The sequence below is a fragment of the Oryctolagus cuniculus genome, chromosome 1 (assembly GCF_051225735.1).
Source record: "Oryctolagus cuniculus isolate XC-2025 breed Fujian yellow rabbit chromosome 1, ASM5122573v1, whole genome shotgun sequence".
NCBI lineage: Eukaryota > Metazoa > Chordata > Mammalia > Lagomorpha > Leporidae > Oryctolagus > Oryctolagus cuniculus.
The window spans coordinates 66304816-66322182 of NC_142867.1; the positions used below are offsets into that span (position 1 = coordinate 66304816).

Below are 17367 nucleotides of genomic sequence, written 5' to 3' on the forward strand. Positions count from 1 at the left end.
CTGATGTAGCACCATGGTAAGAATTAGAAAATCTTAGGCTTCTTTACATTTATTTTGTGGTTTGGGTTAAGTGGGGTTTTTTTGTCTGGTCATTTTTTTGTTTTGTTTTGTTTTTTGGTGAATGATGTGTTAGGAGACCATTTCTTTGGTGGATTTTCCCTATTGGAACTGTCTACCAGCCAATTTTGGTGTCTTTGATAGAGAGAGACAGAAAAACCTATCACTTGAGGGTCCAACCTAAGGCTGCATTTATGTCCATCATCTCCTTGCAGCACACAGCCCTGCCATGGAGTGGTGATGCCTCTTCAACAAATGGATAAATTGAGGATCAGAGAAGGACAGGCTCACAGGACAGCAAGTGAGGGGTGAGAACAGAAGGTGCTCCCAGATCTGGCCAGCTACAAAGCTCTGAGCCCTTCAAGAGTCCTGGCTCCTGGAGCAGCCCTGCCACATACTTGCTGTGATGATGGGTTGCTGAGCCTCTGTTTTCTTATCTGTAAAATGAGGGCTTTTTGGGAGATATCAACCCCTCCAGATCAATAAACAACTTTGAGCATCCCCTGTGTGTTTGGCCAGGTGAGGGTTTGGAGTTGGACATCACATGGCCCAAGTCTCTGAGGAGCCCCCTATGGTGTATTTGTTCTTGGCAGTGGTGGGGGTAAGTCACTGTACAGTCACTACAGCCCCCCAAATCCATGCAGGTCTCTCGGGATGCTCCCATCATCCCATGCTGTTCTTATGGGAAAAGGAGCTGGACATGCAGGACGCATAGAAGTTAGGGTCCTTGCCTTTGGGATCAGACTTAGGTTCCATTCTGTCTCCAGCACCTCCACTTTCCCTCTCTGAACTCAATTTCCTCATTTGTGACTCTTACAGGAGCCTCTTTAAATAGTCCCATTCTCTTCCTGTCATCCACTTTGCCTCCTTGTGAGAAACTCTCTTCCAAGATGGCCAGCCTCCTGCCTGTGGCTGCACATTCTGGCCCTGGCATGCAGGACACCTGACACATGGCCACACAGGCCCCAGTGCACAGGCTCCCGGTTCCTGGTAGTTCCTGGGCTCCTCTCTGAGATAGTGTCCCACCCCATCCAGCCCCAGCCTCAGTCACCTGCAAAACTTGTGTGCCTGATGTCTTCTGGGGAGACATCACACTTGGCGTTGGTTGGAAGAGCTAAGTAGGAGCTGAGTCATGGCCCATTAAACCCTCAGGCCCCCTGCAGCCAGGTCTGCTAGGGCCCCCTCCCTCAAATTGGCTCCTGTGGGACCACAGAGCCACCTGCCAGCTGGGACCAGCCTCCTAGGGTGAAGTGGGAGATGGGGCCCTGGGTTTTACTGATAATGAAAGCAGCAGCATCATTAAGAAGCCTCCTGGGTCTCAGAGCTTCATCACCAGCAGAGAATGTGATTCCTGTTTTCCCATCCATCCCTCATGACCATCAGGGAAAACAAGCAGTCAAGATCATCCCCAGTGTTCTATGTAGGCAAACCTATTGCATGAATGTTGTATGTGTGGCCTCGTGCTGTGAGGAACTTGGAAAGGTCTCATGGAATGAATGTGAAGGTGGTAGACCATGCCCCATCCCCAGGCAGGACAGTCAAGAGTGTCAGACCCTTCTCTGCTCGGTCTTTCTGATTCTTTCCTTTGACTTATTTGAGTTTAGTTTGCTCTCCTTCTCCTCCTTCTCCTCTTCCTTCTTCTCCTCCTCCTCCTCCTCCTCCTCTTCCTCCTTCTTCGACAGGCAGAGTGGACAGTGAGAGAGAGAAAAGTCTTCCTTTCCATTGGTTCACCCCCAGTGGCCACTGTGGCCAACGCACCATGCTGATCCGAAGCCAGGTGCTTCTCCTGGTCTCCCATGCGGGTGCAGGGCCCAAGGACCTGGGCCATCCTCCACTGCACTCACAGGCCACAGCAGAGAGCTGGACTGGAAGAGGAGCAATGGGGACAGAATCCAGTGCCCCAACCGGGACTAGAACCCGGTGTGCTGGCGCCACAGGCAGAGGATTAGCCTATTGAGCCACAGTGCCAGCCATGCTGTTCTCTTCTAATATCTTTAGGTAAAAAGCCACTGATTTGAAATTTTTTTTCTTTTTCATATGGGCATTTATAGCTATGACTTTCCCTGTAAACACTGCATTAGTTGCATCACATAAGCTCTGATTGTTGTTTTAATTTTCATTCATCTCAAAATATTTTTTAATTTCCTTTGTGATTTCTTCCTTGATCCATTGCTTATATAGGTTGTGTAGGAAATTGTTCAATTTCCACATATTTGTGAAAGTAGCATTCAGTGATACAACTTTTATAAATGTAAAGTTAACATTGAAAAAGAAGATTATTTAAACCTATTGTTTAAAACCAAAAATATAGCTTATGTAGAAATGATGAAATCTTTAAAAGTGAAACTAGATAAGGTTAGTTCAAACAAATCTGAGAATATATTTTGAAGAAAGCATAAGGTAAAGATAAAAGAAATTAAAGCAAACCATGCTATTTGAAATATAAATAGAAAGCACAAAATATAAACTTGGTGTGTATTACTTGTCATCAAGAATATATGAAATACAGACTGCCTGAATTTGAGCTCCAGCTCCAGCTCCTGACTCCAGCTTCCTACTTATGCAGACTTTGGAGGGAATAGGATGGCTCAAGTAATTGGATTCCTACCACCCATGTGGGAGACCTGGAATGAGTTCCTAGCTCTCAGCTTCAGTCCAAGCCCAGCTTTGGTCATTATAGACATTTGTGGAATGAACCAATAGATGGGAATGCTCTCTCTCTCTCTCTTCCTCTCAAATAAATAAATAAATCATGAGAATGTATTAAGTAAGTGCAGAAGAAATTGTATCATCATAAATAGCATTCTTGTGATGGAAGCACAGCTTCATGACTGCATGAACTGTTTCCACTATGCATACATGGTAACTAAAGCCAATTTTAGAGTTCAACACTTTTATAGAGTTTGGAAGAGTCTTTATTATTATTATTATTATTATTTATTTGACAGAGTTAGACAGTGAGAGAGTGAGAGAGACAGAGAGAAAGGTCTTCCCTCTGTTGGTTCACCCCCCAAATGGCCTCTATGGCTGGCACTGTGCCAATCCGAAGCCAGGAGCCAGGAGCTTCTTCCTGGTCTCCCATGCAGGTGCAGGGCCCAAACACTTGGGCCATCCTCCACTGCTCTCCCGGGCCACAGCAGAGAGCTGGACTGGAAAGAGGAGCAACCGGGACCAGAACCCGGTGCCCATATGGGATGCCGGTGCCGCAGGCGGAGGATTAACCAAGTGAGCCACGGCACTGGCCCCCAAGTTTGGAAGAGCTTTAAACTTACTTAGAATTCATCCTTTGTGGCACTTAAAAATAATTTATTGAAGTGAAATGCCCATAACAGAAAATTAACCATTTGAAAGTGAAAAATTCAGTGGCATTTATTGTGTTCAAAACATTGTGCAACCACCACTCTATCCTGTTATTCCAAAGTAAAACCCTTTACCCATTAGACAACGTCTCTCCATTATATATACTATTTTCTCTCTCCAGTTTCTACCTAACACCAACCCATGTTCTGTCTCTATGGATTTATCTGTTCTGGACATTGCATATACATGGGATCACTTGCAGGTGACTTTATGTTCCTAGTTTTTTTCACTAGCATAGGTTTTTGAGTTTTACCCACATTGTGGCACCTTTGATGGCTGAATGATACCCTGCTGTTTGAATGTACCACTAATTGTTTACCCATTCGTTGGTTGATGGGCATGGCTGTTTCCACATCTTGGTTACTATGAGTCATGTTGCTATGAACACGCACACACTTGTGCTTGTTTGAGTAGCTGTTGTCAGTGTTTCTGAGTCTATTTCCAGGTGTGTAATTATGAAGTCATATCATACTTCTGTGTTGAGGTCTTCTTTAAGGAACCACCAAACTGTTTTTCAAGTAGTTGAATCACTTTACATCTCCCCCACCCCCAGCAGTGTCTGAAGCTTCCAAATTCTCCACATCCTCACCAAAACTTGATATTTTTCTTTATAAAAGAATATCATGGAGGGCCGGCGCCGCGGCTCACTAGGCTAATCCTCCGCCTAGCGGCGCCGGCACACCGGGTTCTAGTCCCGGTCGGGATGCCGGATTCTGTCCCGGTTGCCCCTCTTCCAGGCCAGCCCTCTGCTGTGGCCAGGGAGTGCAGTGGAGGATGGCCCAGGTGCTTGGGTCCTGCACCCCATGGGAGACCAGGAAAAGCACCTGGCTCCTGGCTCCTGCCATCGGATCAGCGCGGTGCGCCGGCCGCAGCGCGCCGGCCGCGGCGGCCATTGGAGGGTGAACCAACGGCAAAGGAAGACCTTTCTCTCTGTCTCTCTCTCTCACTGTCCACTCTGCCTGTCAAAAAAAAAAAAAAAAAAAAAAAAAAAAAAAGAATATCATGGCCATCCTAGTGGGAAGGAAGTGTTTTTTGATATGCATTTCCCTAGTTACAATAACGAATTTGTTGACCATATGTATATCTTCTTTGAAAAAAACATCTGTTCAACTCTTTGCCTACTTTTTTTGTTAAAAATTTTTATTTATTTGAGAGGCAGAATTACAGACAGAGAGAGGAAGTGACAAAGATAAAGGTCTTCCATCTGCTGGTTCACTTCCCAAATGGCCACAATGGCCAGAGCTAGGCTGATCCAAAACCAGGAACCAGGAGCTCCTTCTGGGTCTCCCACGTGGATTCAGGGGCCCAAGCACTTGGGCCATCTTCCACTGCTTTCCCAGCCGATAGCAGATTGCTGGATCAGAAAAGGAGCAGCCAGGACACAAACTAGCACCGTCCCCTGCCTACTTTTTAAGTTGCTAAGTTGTAAGAGTTCTTTCTGTATTCTGGATATGAGATCCTTATCAGCATTTGAAACTATGTTCTCCCTTTCATAAGCTATTTTTTCACTTTCCTGAGCATGTCTTTGATGTACAAGAGTTTTTCACTTTGATGAAGTCCAAATTGACATTTGAAAAAACTAAAAAATATGAAACAATTCATGAATTAGCATGTCATCCTTGTTCAGGGGCCATACTAATCTCTGTGTTGTTCCAATTTCATTATATGTGCTGGTGAAGCATGCACCATTTATTTCTATTGTAGTTCATGTTTTAATGTCATAGCTAAGAATCCATTGCCAAATTAAAGGTCTTGAAAATTTACCCTGGTTTTCAGTTAAGAGTTTTAGGGTTTTAGTTGTTACTTTTACATTTTTGTTGTTCATCCATTTTATGCTTTTTTTTTTCTTTTTTTGGATCGTGTGAGGTAGGCGTCAAACTTAATTCTTGTATGTGTGGAAATTCAGTCGTCCCAGCACCAACTGTCCCAAGAACAGTCTTTCCCCATTGAATGGCCTTCCCAATGTGACTGGTCTCCATGAAATAGTCATGAAGACACATAAAGAACATGTTCTCAGCTTCCTTCCTCCCACTCCCAGCCACATCAAGACAAAAAAGATAAGACACAGCAGGTTCATAGTATATGCCCAGAATGCATGAACGATGACAATCTTTATCATGTTGAGCTTTTATTTTCTGGCCAAGAAGTTTAGCCAGCCATTTGTGATTACATACAAATCATGGAGGAAAAAATAGTTGGACCACTGCTACCTGTAAAACAAACTGGCTTAATTAATTATCCTAGTGATTAGTTTAAAAATAAATAAATAAAACCGCTTCATTGGGAGGACCAGCAAAAAAGGACCATTAGTCAGACAGACGGTGACCCAGGATGAGCACTGCACTCTGAGGTAGAAAGGATGTGGATGTTAAGGTAGCATTGCCCTGATGTGAGTGTGCCTCATCTGAGTTTCATATACTAGGTCTCCTCAGATAGCAAGCCAGACTCAAGTGGGACTTACTGCGGCCAATCCCTCATGTACCACCTTCCTGCTCTGTTCCCTCTCTCTCTAGATGACTTCCTCTCTCCTTTGTCCACCAGAACCTCTTCCTATTGTCCAGCCAGCCATCCCAGAGGGTGCTTCCATGGCTTCCGTGAACGGCCATCCCACAGCCATCCCCAGGCTCTGCACCCCACATTCCACCCTCCCACCTATGACCACCTGTGAGCTCTTCAGTCTCCTCCAGCACCAGCTGCTGCTCTCCCCTGAGTCATCCCATCAGCGTGCAAATATGCACCTCCTTCTCCCACCTTCACAACTTGATCAACTGCTGATTGGGTTTGCTGAAGAAGAGGATTATAGTATTCTATCAGGAAGAGTGTGAATATGGCCATCTAGTCAAACTTAGGTATAAAACAGCCATAGTTATGATGATATATTTGCTTGTAGTAAAATAGAAAGAAAAATGCTTAAAAGTAGAGTATGCAACAGGCGGAGGGAGCAAGAATAGAGGCTAGAATTCACTAGAAGTCCCTGCTTCATGATTTTGACCAAAAGTTATAACTGTGACTTTTAAAATCATATATGAAGCCCCCTTTTACTATTTGCTGAAATTCTCACTCTCTGCTAATTCCCTTGTTCCACGTTCCATTTAAAGGTGGGCATAGGCTCAGCAGTTAAGATACTGCTTGGGATGCCTCTATCCCACACTGGATTGCCTAGGTTTGAGCCCTTGCTCAGCTTCCTGCTAATGCTTACCCTAGGAGGCAGCAGATATGGCTCAAGTCTTCAGGTCCATGTCCCCCATGAGGAAACCCAGGTGGAGTTCTGGGCTCTTGGTTTCAGCCTGGGCCATCCCTGGCTGTTGTGGACATTTGGGGAGTGAACCATCAGATAGAAGATAAACCTCTCTCTCTCTCTCTCTCTCTCTCTCTATCTCTCTCTTTCTCTCCATCCCCTTTTTCTGTCCCTCCTTTTTAAATAAATGAAAATAAATTTTAAAAAAGAAAAAAATAAAACCAAAATTCCACTGAAGGGTTGCATTAACAGTTTGCCAAGGAATATTCTCTTCCCGTTATATGCCACAAAATTACCTCCATCTGCTCATTCACTTTTCTGAGGATGGTTTTCCTTTCCCTGTTTGTGGAGCACTGTGGTTCTACTTAGCCCTGCTCTAACTAGCTCCTTCTTGATCTAAGTCCATGAGGAGGCTGAGTGGTTAAGCCCTTAGGGTGTGAGACGCTGTATCTGACGGAGGCTATGCAGGCTAAATACCAGCCACTCCACACGGGCAGCAGCATAGGTGCCAGCTGCACCCCAGTGGCACGGGAATGAAAACCCTCCTTCTCCGTGGCAGCAACTCAAGGCATCCTCTGTTTGTTTCATCTACCTCCTCCGGCTGTACAGACTCACAGACTCGCAGCAGCAGGGGCCATAGGTTGAAAACATTCGTGAGAGACAGGTTTCCCTTAGGCTGAATTATAGCCTCTATACTGTCCCCAACCCCTGTGCCCTGCAGAAATAGCACCCACTTGCTTTTGCTTTTTGTGCCCTTGCTCTCTCCCTCACAACACTGAGAGCATATTTTTAAGATATATATGTAAAATATGTATGTATATATATGTGTGTGTGTGTGTATGTACGTGTGTATGTTTACTTAGAAGGCAGAGAGAGGGAGAGAGAGAGATCTTCCATCCACTGTTCACTCCCAAAATGCTTGCAACAGCTGGAGCTGGGCCAGGCCAAAGCCGGGAGCCAGGAACACCCATCCACATGGATAACAGGAACCTATGTAGTTGGGTGATCCTCCGCTGCTTTTCCAGGCCCATTACAGTGAGCTGGATCAGAAGCAGAGCAGCCAGGACTCAAACCAGCACTCCAAAATGGGATATGGGCATCCCAAGCAGGGGCTTAATCCACTGTGCCACAACACCAGCCCCAACTGAGAGCACCTTGAGGGCAGTGCCTGTCATGACTTACTTCTGTGTCTCTCCCTCTGGCATGGCCCAGCACCTTCCAAAAGCTCAGTGAAAGCTGCTTAAATGAATGAACTGATAGGGAGATTACACTGAGCAGCCTGATGCTTAGTGTGAGTGATGACCACCCCCAACCATATCCATGAGAAGACTCGGACCAAACACTGGCAGCCTCTGCCCAAGGGCATCATATTATGCCTTGTAAGAGTTTGTTGGTGGGGCTGGCTCTGTGGCATAGTTGGTAAGGCTGCTGCCTGCAGTGCCAGCATCCCATATGGGTGCTATTTCAAGTCCCTGCTGCCCCACTTCTGAACCAGCTCTCAGCTATGGCCCGGGAAAGCAGTGGAAGATGGCCCAGGGGCTTGGGCCCCTGCACCCGCGTGGGAGACCTGGAAGAAGCTCCTGGCTCCTGTCTTTGGATCAGTGCAGCTCCGGCCGTTGCGATTATCTGGGGAGTGAACCAGCAGATGGATGACCTCTCTCTCTCTCTCTGCCTCTGCCTCTCTGTAACTCTGTCTTTCAAATAAATAAATAAATATATATTTTAAAAAAGGAGTTTGTTGGGGGAAGAATGTTCATAGCAAACAAAAACATGTAACGCCTACACATGCAGCTTCATTTGAAAGTGACTCCCAAGCTACCATTGTTCAGGAGAGCCCTTTTGATACCTGTTGCCTCTCCCATATTTCAACAACCTCCCCATCCTGCGGTTCAGATTTTATTATAAATGTTCCCCACAGTTTATGACCTCTGTGTGCTTTAATTAAAAATATAGTTTGGGGGCAACTATTTGGCCTATTGACTAGGAAACCAGTTAAGATGCATGGGTCCCACATCAGAGTAGCTGGGCTCAGTGTATGGCTGGCTACTGACTCCACTTCCTCCACATTCTCGGAGGCAGTAGGCTCCAGTGGTTGAGTCCCTAACTTCGACATGAAAGACTTTTTTTTTGCATTCTGTGCTTTTATTTTATGAAAAAAGTAATTTCAAATCTACAGTAAACTAAATTGAATACCAAGTCTGAGTGAAGAAGGCCTGGTGGTCTCGTTTACAAAGACATGGCCAGTGTCCTCTTTGGCCTTTAAATTTCAGGAAGGGCACTTCATGTGGCTTCGTATTTGCATGTTTCAGTGCCAGAGCATAGGAAAAGAGCCTGGCATCTACTGAGAGGTGTTCTTCAGCTATCAGCTATAGGAAGCAAAGAATACAACTTAGATAATGCAGGCAATAGAAGGGTAACACCAGTTAGTCAAGTGCTAGAGGATGCTGATAACATGTTTTGCCTTTAAGGATATCACTGTAGATGATCAGAGGACATAAAGGCAGGATTACCTTCTCAGTGTAGGACCAGGATACTGGGAATCATGATTCTGTGCGTTAAAACAGCAAAGCCACATGTTCGCAGACCCAGCTGTACTTCCTTTAGGGCTCAGGGGGCTTGAAGACTTGGAGGACATGGGAGCTCTTGATTGAGTTCCCAGCTCCCAGTTCCCAGCTCCCAGCTCCCAGCTTCAGCCATCACTGGCATTTGGGGGTAATGAACCAGCCAATGGTTCTTTCTCTCTTTCTCTTTCTCTCCCTCTCTCTTTCTTTCTCTAATAAATAAAAACTTTAAAAAATACAGATGGGTGAGGCCGATGCTGTGGCACAGCGGGTTAAAAGCCCTGGCCTAAAGTGCCAGCATCCCATATGGGCACCAGTTCTAGTCCCGGCTGCTCCTCTTCCCATCCAGCTCTCTGCTATGGCCTGGGAAAGCAGTAGAAGATGGCCCAAGTCCTTGGGTCCCTGTACCCGCATGGGAGACCCGGAAGAAGCTCCTGGCTCCTAGCTTCAGATCAGCACAACTCCGGCCATTGCGGCCATCTAGAGAGCGAACCAGCAGATGGAAGACCTCTCTCTGTTTCTCTACCTCTCTTAGTAACTCTATCGTTCAAATAAATAAAAAATAAATGTAAAAGAAAAATACAGGTGGGTGTTGTGGTGCCGTGGGTTAAGATGCCACTTGGGCTGCCCACATCCCATATTGGAGTGCCTGGGATTGAGTCCCACCTCTACTTCCAATTTGGCTTCCTGCTAATGTTCAGCCTGGGAGGCAGCAGATATTGGCTCCAGTACTGGAGTTCCTGCCATCCACATGAGAATCCTGAATGGAGGTCTTGGCTCCTGGACTCAGCCTGGCCTGGTCCCAGCTGTTGCAGGCATTTAGGAAGTGAACTGGCAGATGGAGGAGCTCTCATGCACACATGCTCTTCCTCCACTCCATCTCTCTTTGCCACTCTGCCTTTCAATAAAACAATTTTTAAAAGCTTTTTTAACAATGACTGCATTTTTAGCCTATTTCCTTCCCCCAGGAGTGAAGGAACATTCTAGCCATGGTGATATTCATGTATCAAGTCTTGCTCAGTGGCATCTTGACTATAGTCATTTGATAAAAGCCCCCTGAGTCCAGATAGTTCTTCCCAGTTCCTGAATAGGATTCTTTAACCTGGGGCTCTATGAAGATACTAGAATCACTGGTTGAGAAGGACTGAGGTTCAATTCTGGAGTAAAAACTCTATGCATTATTCACGCTAAGCTTCTCTTGACTCTCATAATTCCATACCTCCAAGCTGAGAAGGTTGTCAGTGGCCTCTGATAAAGACTCTGAGCTAAGACACTCTGAAGACCCAGGGAGCTCTTTCAGAATTGTTATTGTTCTTCCCTGGATTCAATTCCTCTTTCTCTGGGCCCCAGTCCATTTTCATCTCATTCTGCCTGGGCCAGCAGTCAGGTCTGAATCTGTGCCTTTGTCTTTATAGCTAGGTTTCTATTCACTGGCGAATTCCCTTTTTGAGGTATCTTCAGCTTTGCACTACAGAATGTGGCCAGCTTCCCCCAGGGATGGCTGCCCTTTGTGCCCAGGGCTGTCTGTCTGCCCCCGCATTGCCTGGTGCCCATGACCTGTCTTTCTGTCCCTTTGTCATATCATGCAGTCACCAACCATCTTGATTTGTCCAGGACTGCCCTGGTTTTAGCACTGAAAGCCCCATGTCCTGGGCAATTCCTCAGTTTCCCAGACTGTCAGACACCCTGAAAGGGCTAAGACATGTTACAGGTGGCCCCCGACTGACAAGTGTTTGACTTGGGATTTTTCCATTTTATGATGGTACAAAAGTGATTTGTAATCAGTAAAAACTTTAACTGCATTAATACATGTTAATGATGAGCACACATACACCATTCTGTTCTTTTACTTTGCTTACAATGTTCAGTAGGTTATATGGAATATGCAGCACTTTACGATAAAATGGGCTTTCTTCGATGAGTTTGCCCACTGTATACTAATATAAGTGCTCTGAGTACATTTAAGGTAGAATAGGCCAAGCTATGTTTGATAAACTAGGTATATTAAATCTATTTTCAACTTGAGACTTTCAACTTAGAATGGGCTTAATTGGGGCATAATCACATCATCAGTCAAGGAACGTCTGTATGTCTTTGATAGGAGGAATCCTTTCTCCAGTGGAGTCTAAATTGAATTCCAACCCCATGGGGCAAAAACAGACTTCAGGGTACTTCCAGGTCACTCTATCAGTCTCTGTTGCTCCTGGCTGCTGTGACTCAGCAGGTGTCACTGTCCAGCCATTTCATGCCCACTACCTGGTGCCTTCCTTGGCCCTGGTTCAGAGGGTGCCACAGGAAATTGAAAACTCTTAGAACCAGTGTTATGAGGGAAGACCAGCTGCTGCCAAGAGGAGCTCCCCTCCCTAGGAGCTGTTGCAAGCAACTGAGCACTCAGGGAAGCCCTAAGACCTCTGAAGTGAGCTTTTCGACCCACAGAACTGAGCTGAGGAAGGTGTTGACACATCTTTGACCTAGGACTTGACCCTCTAAGTAACCCAGCCATCCAGAGTCAGGTTATGTCGACATTTGGGTCACTGCCTCTTCTATCCCAGTGGTGTCTGGAGCAGTCCCACTTGATTTTCCCCAACTCACCTCCACCTTCTCTCTCTCCTAACCAAATCTTCTTCATGTCTCAGAATATGTAAGGGTAGAACTGGTCCTGTAGATTCCTGCCTCCCCTGGCTTACAAATGAGGAAATCAGGCTGAGGTAGGGGTGGAGGTAGAGGTGGGGGTGAGAGGATCAGCCCCAGGTCCACAGCAGAGCAATGTCAGAGTCAGTCCTGGAAACCAGGCCTCCTGGCTCTGGCCTTGACTCTTTCCACCAAGCACGGCTACCTAGAGAATGTGGAGGCTCTGGTTTCTACCTGGGGTGGGGGGTGGGGGGTGGGGATTTCAGCCTCTCTCCGCTACAGAGGCTGATGTCAGAGACAAGTCTGCATTCTGTCTTGTCACGAGGGTGCTTTAGAACAGCTTCAGGTGGCCTGGTTATGAGAAAGAGAGACTGTAGCTGGTTAGAAGGCAGTTGGCAAGAAATAACTTAAGGCAGAGAAGGGCTGGGCACACCTGCCTGAAGGACATTCCTGGCTGCTGAGCCTCAGAGCCTGAACATAGGTGTTTCACATACGTTTTCATGATAAACCCACAATAAGTGTTTTTAAATGAATGGAAGGAAAGGTTAACTTGAGTTAAGCTGAACTTTTTCCCACAACACATTAGTCAGCAGGGATTTTTTTTTCTTTTAGCATGTAAATTGACACACACCACATTGTCCTGAAAATTCCTGCATTTGTGGGAGGTTTTCCCACCACTGACTGGGTCATGTAAGGCTGAAGGTACTCACAGGACCTCAGAGCCAGAAGGGTGCTTGAAAGCAAGGAATACACAGATACTCCCTGGCCTCCAGTGGGTTTCAGCCCAATAAACCCATTGTACCCTGGAAATATTATGAGTGACAAATGCACTTAATATATCTAACCTAGCAAACAACATCGCTTAACCAATCTCACCTCAAACATGCCTGGAACACTTCTGTAGCCTCCAGCTGGGCAAAAATCATCTACCACAAAGCTGATTTTATGAGACACTGTTGACTATATTGTGTGCACCCTCAGATGGGCACTGTGTAGACACGATGGGAAGTGAAGACACAAAATACAGCATCCAGTGCTGGTTGCTCGCCCTGCAGCACAGGGCTGACGGAACTGCACTCACCCCTGCTGCCAGGTGTCATGAGAGAATATGGGGCCACACATCTCTAGCCTGGGGAAAGAGCGCCCAAAATCCCAAACACAGTTTCTACTGAATGCTTACCACTTTTGTACTATTGTGAAATTAAAATATTGTTAGGTGCAACTATTAAGATGCCACTTGGGAAACCTGCATCATATATCAAGAGTGCCTAAGTTCAAGTACTGGCTCCTCTGCTTTCACTGTAGTTCCTGCTACTGCTCATTCTAGGAGACAGCAGGTATAGCTCAAGTATGTGCATCCCTGTCAACTATATGGGAGACTCTGAGTTCCAGGCTCCAGGATGAAAGACATCCATTCATTCATTCATTCTCTCTCTCTCTCTCTCTCTCTCTCTCTCTCTCTCCCACACACACATGCACATACACACACACACAGTGAAAGTAAATAGATAAAAATTTAAAGAAACAGAATGACATATGTTTTAAAAAAGAAAAATCACTACATTGTACCATTGTAAGCTGGGGATCATCTACAGTCCAATCTGTTTCCCTCTCAGCTCCACTTTTTAACTTAAAACAGAGAGAGGAGAGAGGGGTGACTTGGCCAGAGTCACACGGAGAGCCGGTGGCAGAGCTCCAGCAGAGCTGGATGCCTGCTCTGGCCCCCGGCTCCTCAGGGTCCACTAGGGAAGAGGCTGACGCTTGCTGTCCAGCAGCCCAGGAAGTGCTGGAAGTTGTCATCCACGTGTTCATCTGTTTCCCTTGCCGACCCTCACTGACCCTCTGCTATGAAACCTCCATCTCAGTGGGCCCAGCTCCCTGCTGCCCAGCCTTCCCCAAATGAGACTGCATGAGGGCTCTGCCGACAACCTCAGACTTTCTCTCCAGTGCTGCTACAGAACACAGCACAGCCCTAGAGAGAGCCACTGCTCCAGTTCCCCTGTTTTCGCTGAGGGGGTGGGAGACTCTAGAGAGGGCTATAGCCTGGCCAAAGTCACACAGATGGCAAACTAGCAGCAGAGCCAGCCAGCCTTAAATCTTCTAAGAACAAAAAGAGTTGGACCCAGTTCCCGTGTCTTGGAGCCCTCTCAGAGCAGGGGAAGGCACTCTAATGCCTGCCTGGGCTCTGACTGGCTGTGGCACTTTGCTCTTAGCCCTTATGCTAAAGATCTGTGCAAGTTAGCCCAGCTCACCTGGCCGATCCAGGCACTTCATCTGCGCCTTCCTCTCCCCAACCAGTGCCACCTCAATGGGAAAGACCAGGTTGGGGCTAATTCCATTAAATCCCTGAGTTCTACCCCTGCCTAGCCTGCCAGAGCCTTGGCCCCCAGAGATCCCTTTCAGGGATGCCCAGTGGCTGGTTAGCAGTTCCCACTGGGCTTTACTGATAATTAGAACAACAGGCTAATCATCCTCCCTGGGCAATGACTGGCATCTCTATGTGGCAGGTGAAGAAACCGAGGCTCAGAGGTGGAGGTGACTGCCGAAAGTCACACAGCAAGCCAAGGACAGGGCAAGACCTGCAGTCTCACATTTGCTCTCACCCTGGCCTCTGCACCAGCCAGCGATGCAAATAAGAAAAAGTTGTAAAACTCCTCTAGATGAATGTAAAGCTCTGTTTTGTGGTAGTTTTTGTAAAAATTTTTAAAAACTTTTTCATTTATGTTTTTGAGAGGGAGAAGGAGGGAGAGAGAGCTATCATCTGCTGGTTCACTCCCCAAATGCCCAAGACCTGGGAACTTAATCTGAGTCTCCTATGTGCATGGCAGGGACCCAACTATTCAGCCATCATCTGCTGCCTCCCAAGGTGCACATTAGCAAGAAGCTGGAATCCAGAGCAGAGCCAGGACTCGACCCCAGGCATCCCTTTTGTGTGCTTTGACCCTGGAATAACAAATGCAACAGCAGAGAACCACTGTGCTCCCCATATTTTCCCCCACCCCTCTTTGGCTTGCTCTTGCTCAGATGCCTTAGAGTTCTAAGTCCCACCTCCCCCGGGGAACCTTCTATGACTGCACCTTCCTCCAGCCCCCAGTGCACTTTCTCTCCTCTGGATTAACCAGGCCTGGCTGCCACTGCAGCTATTTTAAAGATTAGGATAACCGAGGCTCCTCATTCATTCTACATTGAATAAAGCTGGCTTTGACTGGGTGCTTGACCATTGCTAGTGGAAAAACTGGCCATCACATCCACTGTGACCTGTGCCCCTTTCAGAGTTGAGGGGCCCAGAGGGGAGAGCAAAGTAGGCTTGCATCAGGGAAGACATCTTGCAAATGGGCCACAAATTACAGGCAGGCCAAAAAGGAGGAGGTAAGCAAAGTCACAGAGGAATGAAAAAGCAGGAGGTTCATTAGAGGGGCAGCTAGAAGTTTGGGGTACAATATGCAGGGAGAGATTGGGGATCTCAAAGATGAGGGTAATTGGAAAGGGCCAGAGGGAGAAGGATCTTGAATTCCAGGCTAAAGAATAAGAAGTCAGCAGAGGGTCCCTGGCGAGTCACAACCAGCCTTTAGACAGGAGACTGACCTAACCAGCTCCAAGAGCCGCCTGCCATGGCAAGGAGAATGCATGAGAGCAGCAGAGCCCAGAGGCAGGGAGACCCGCCGGGGGGCGTGGTGGCAGGGATAGGGAGCAGTAATGATGCTGACCGCGGAAGATGCTGTCCTTCACTGAACGCTTGCCAGTGCTGATGACTGTGCCCTGCTGGTCACATCCTGCATTTAATCTGAGCGTCAGTTTTTATTGCCCGTGCCTTATCGATGAGGAAGCTCAGAGAGGTTTAGTGAGTAACTGCTTTTGTCCCTCTTTGGGACCAACAGCAGGCAGATGCTGGTGTGCAATACATCCCCTACGCCGTGCCTCTTGACTATCAAGGACTGGAGAAATCTTCAAGACATAGGATCATCAGAACCTGTTGGTGATCATGCAAGAGTCCAAAGTGATCACTGGTGTCCTGGCTCAGGTGGTGATGTTGACTGAGGCTGAGAACGTGGTAGGGAGTGGTGGACAGTGCAGGTGAGAAGGTTTGGGTGGAAAACAATGAGTTCAGTTTGGAATGTGTTGCATTTGAGGAGCCTGTGGGACGTCCACATGGAGATGTCTGGCAGGTATTTGAGGGTCTGCATCTGGAGCTCTTGGGAGAGGGCTGAGTGGCAAAGATTTGGGAGATGTATTTTTATCGCAGTGGTAAATAAGATCATTTAGGGAGGAGCATGGAGTGAGAAGGACAGAACCTAGGGAGGATGACATGAGATGGAGGCAGGACAAGAAGTATCAGCGAAAGAAACTAAATACAGTGGCCAGAGGGGAAGGCAAAAGCAGGAGAGGATGAAATCACAGAGGAGCTGCGGAACACAGCAGCCTCAGGTGCTGCGGACTGGCAGGGAAGGGCAAGAGCTGAACGCAGAGTCCACGGGCTCTGGCAACAATGAGAATGAGGTCACTGGTGACTTGGGCATGAACGTGGAACAGTGGGTACAGAGGGTTGAGGCAGGAGGAGAGAGAGGATGTTTGGTTGTGATGAGAAGCAGGTAGTTGGACGCAGACGACAGGAATCTTTGTTCCTTCAGAGTGTTATAACAAAATGCTTTAAACTGGTTAAACAGAAGTTACTTCTCCCACGCCTGGAGGCTGGGGAGTCCAGGATGAAGGTGACAGCTGACTTAGTGTCTGGTGAAGGCTGTGCTCTGCTTCGCAGATGGCCTCCTCCAGCTGCGTCCTCATGTGATCAAGAGGTGACAGGCTCCCTCAGTCCTCCTCTGTAAGGGCCTCACTCTCGTGACATAATCACGTCCCGGGGCTGGCAAACTGGCGCAGTAGGTTAATCCTCCGCCTGTGGCGCCAGCATCCATATGGGTGCCAGTTCTAGTCCTGGCTGCTCCTCTTCTGATTCAGCTCTCTGCTGTGGCCTGGGAAAGCAGTGGAGGATGGCCCAAGTGCTTGGGTCCCTGCACCCGCGTGGGATACCTGGAAGAAGCTCCTGGTTCCTGGCTTTGGATCGGCGTAGCTCTGCCCATTGCAGCCATTTGGGGAGTAAACCAACAGAAGGAAGACCTTGCTCTCTGTCTCTCCCTCTCACTGTCTGTAACTCTACCTCTCAAATAAATAAATGAAATCTTTAAAAAAAAATCATCTCCCAAAGGCTGCTGCACACCAGTGCTCTGGGGGGTGAGGTTTCAACACATGAATTTTTGGGGGGACACAAACATTCAGACCATGGCAAGAGGTCAGGAGAATTTTGTATTTTCATTCTATTTTTAAATTTTTATTTATTTATTTGACAGGCAGAGAGAGAGAGAGAATAAGAGAGAGAAACAGGTTCCCATCTGCTGGTTCACTCCTCAAATGCCCATAATGACCAGGACTGGGCCAGAACCAAAGTGAGAATCAAGAACCTAAGCCAGGACTCCCGCATGAGTGACAGGAACCCAATTACTGGAGCCATCACTGCTGCCTCCCAGA

At 47.2% G+C, this 17367-nt stretch overlaps 1 non-coding gene across 1 annotated transcript; it reads right to left on the reverse strand.

Annotated features, from left to right (window-relative positions):
- Positions 1-4999: 4999 nt before the first annotated feature.
- Positions 5000-5103, reverse strand: LOC127485001 (U6 spliceosomal RNA). The gene has a single exon (XR_007912214.1). It is a non-coding gene; the product is annotated as a U6 spliceosomal RNA (small nuclear RNA).
- Between the last annotated feature and the right edge of the window lie 12264 nt (positions 5104-17367).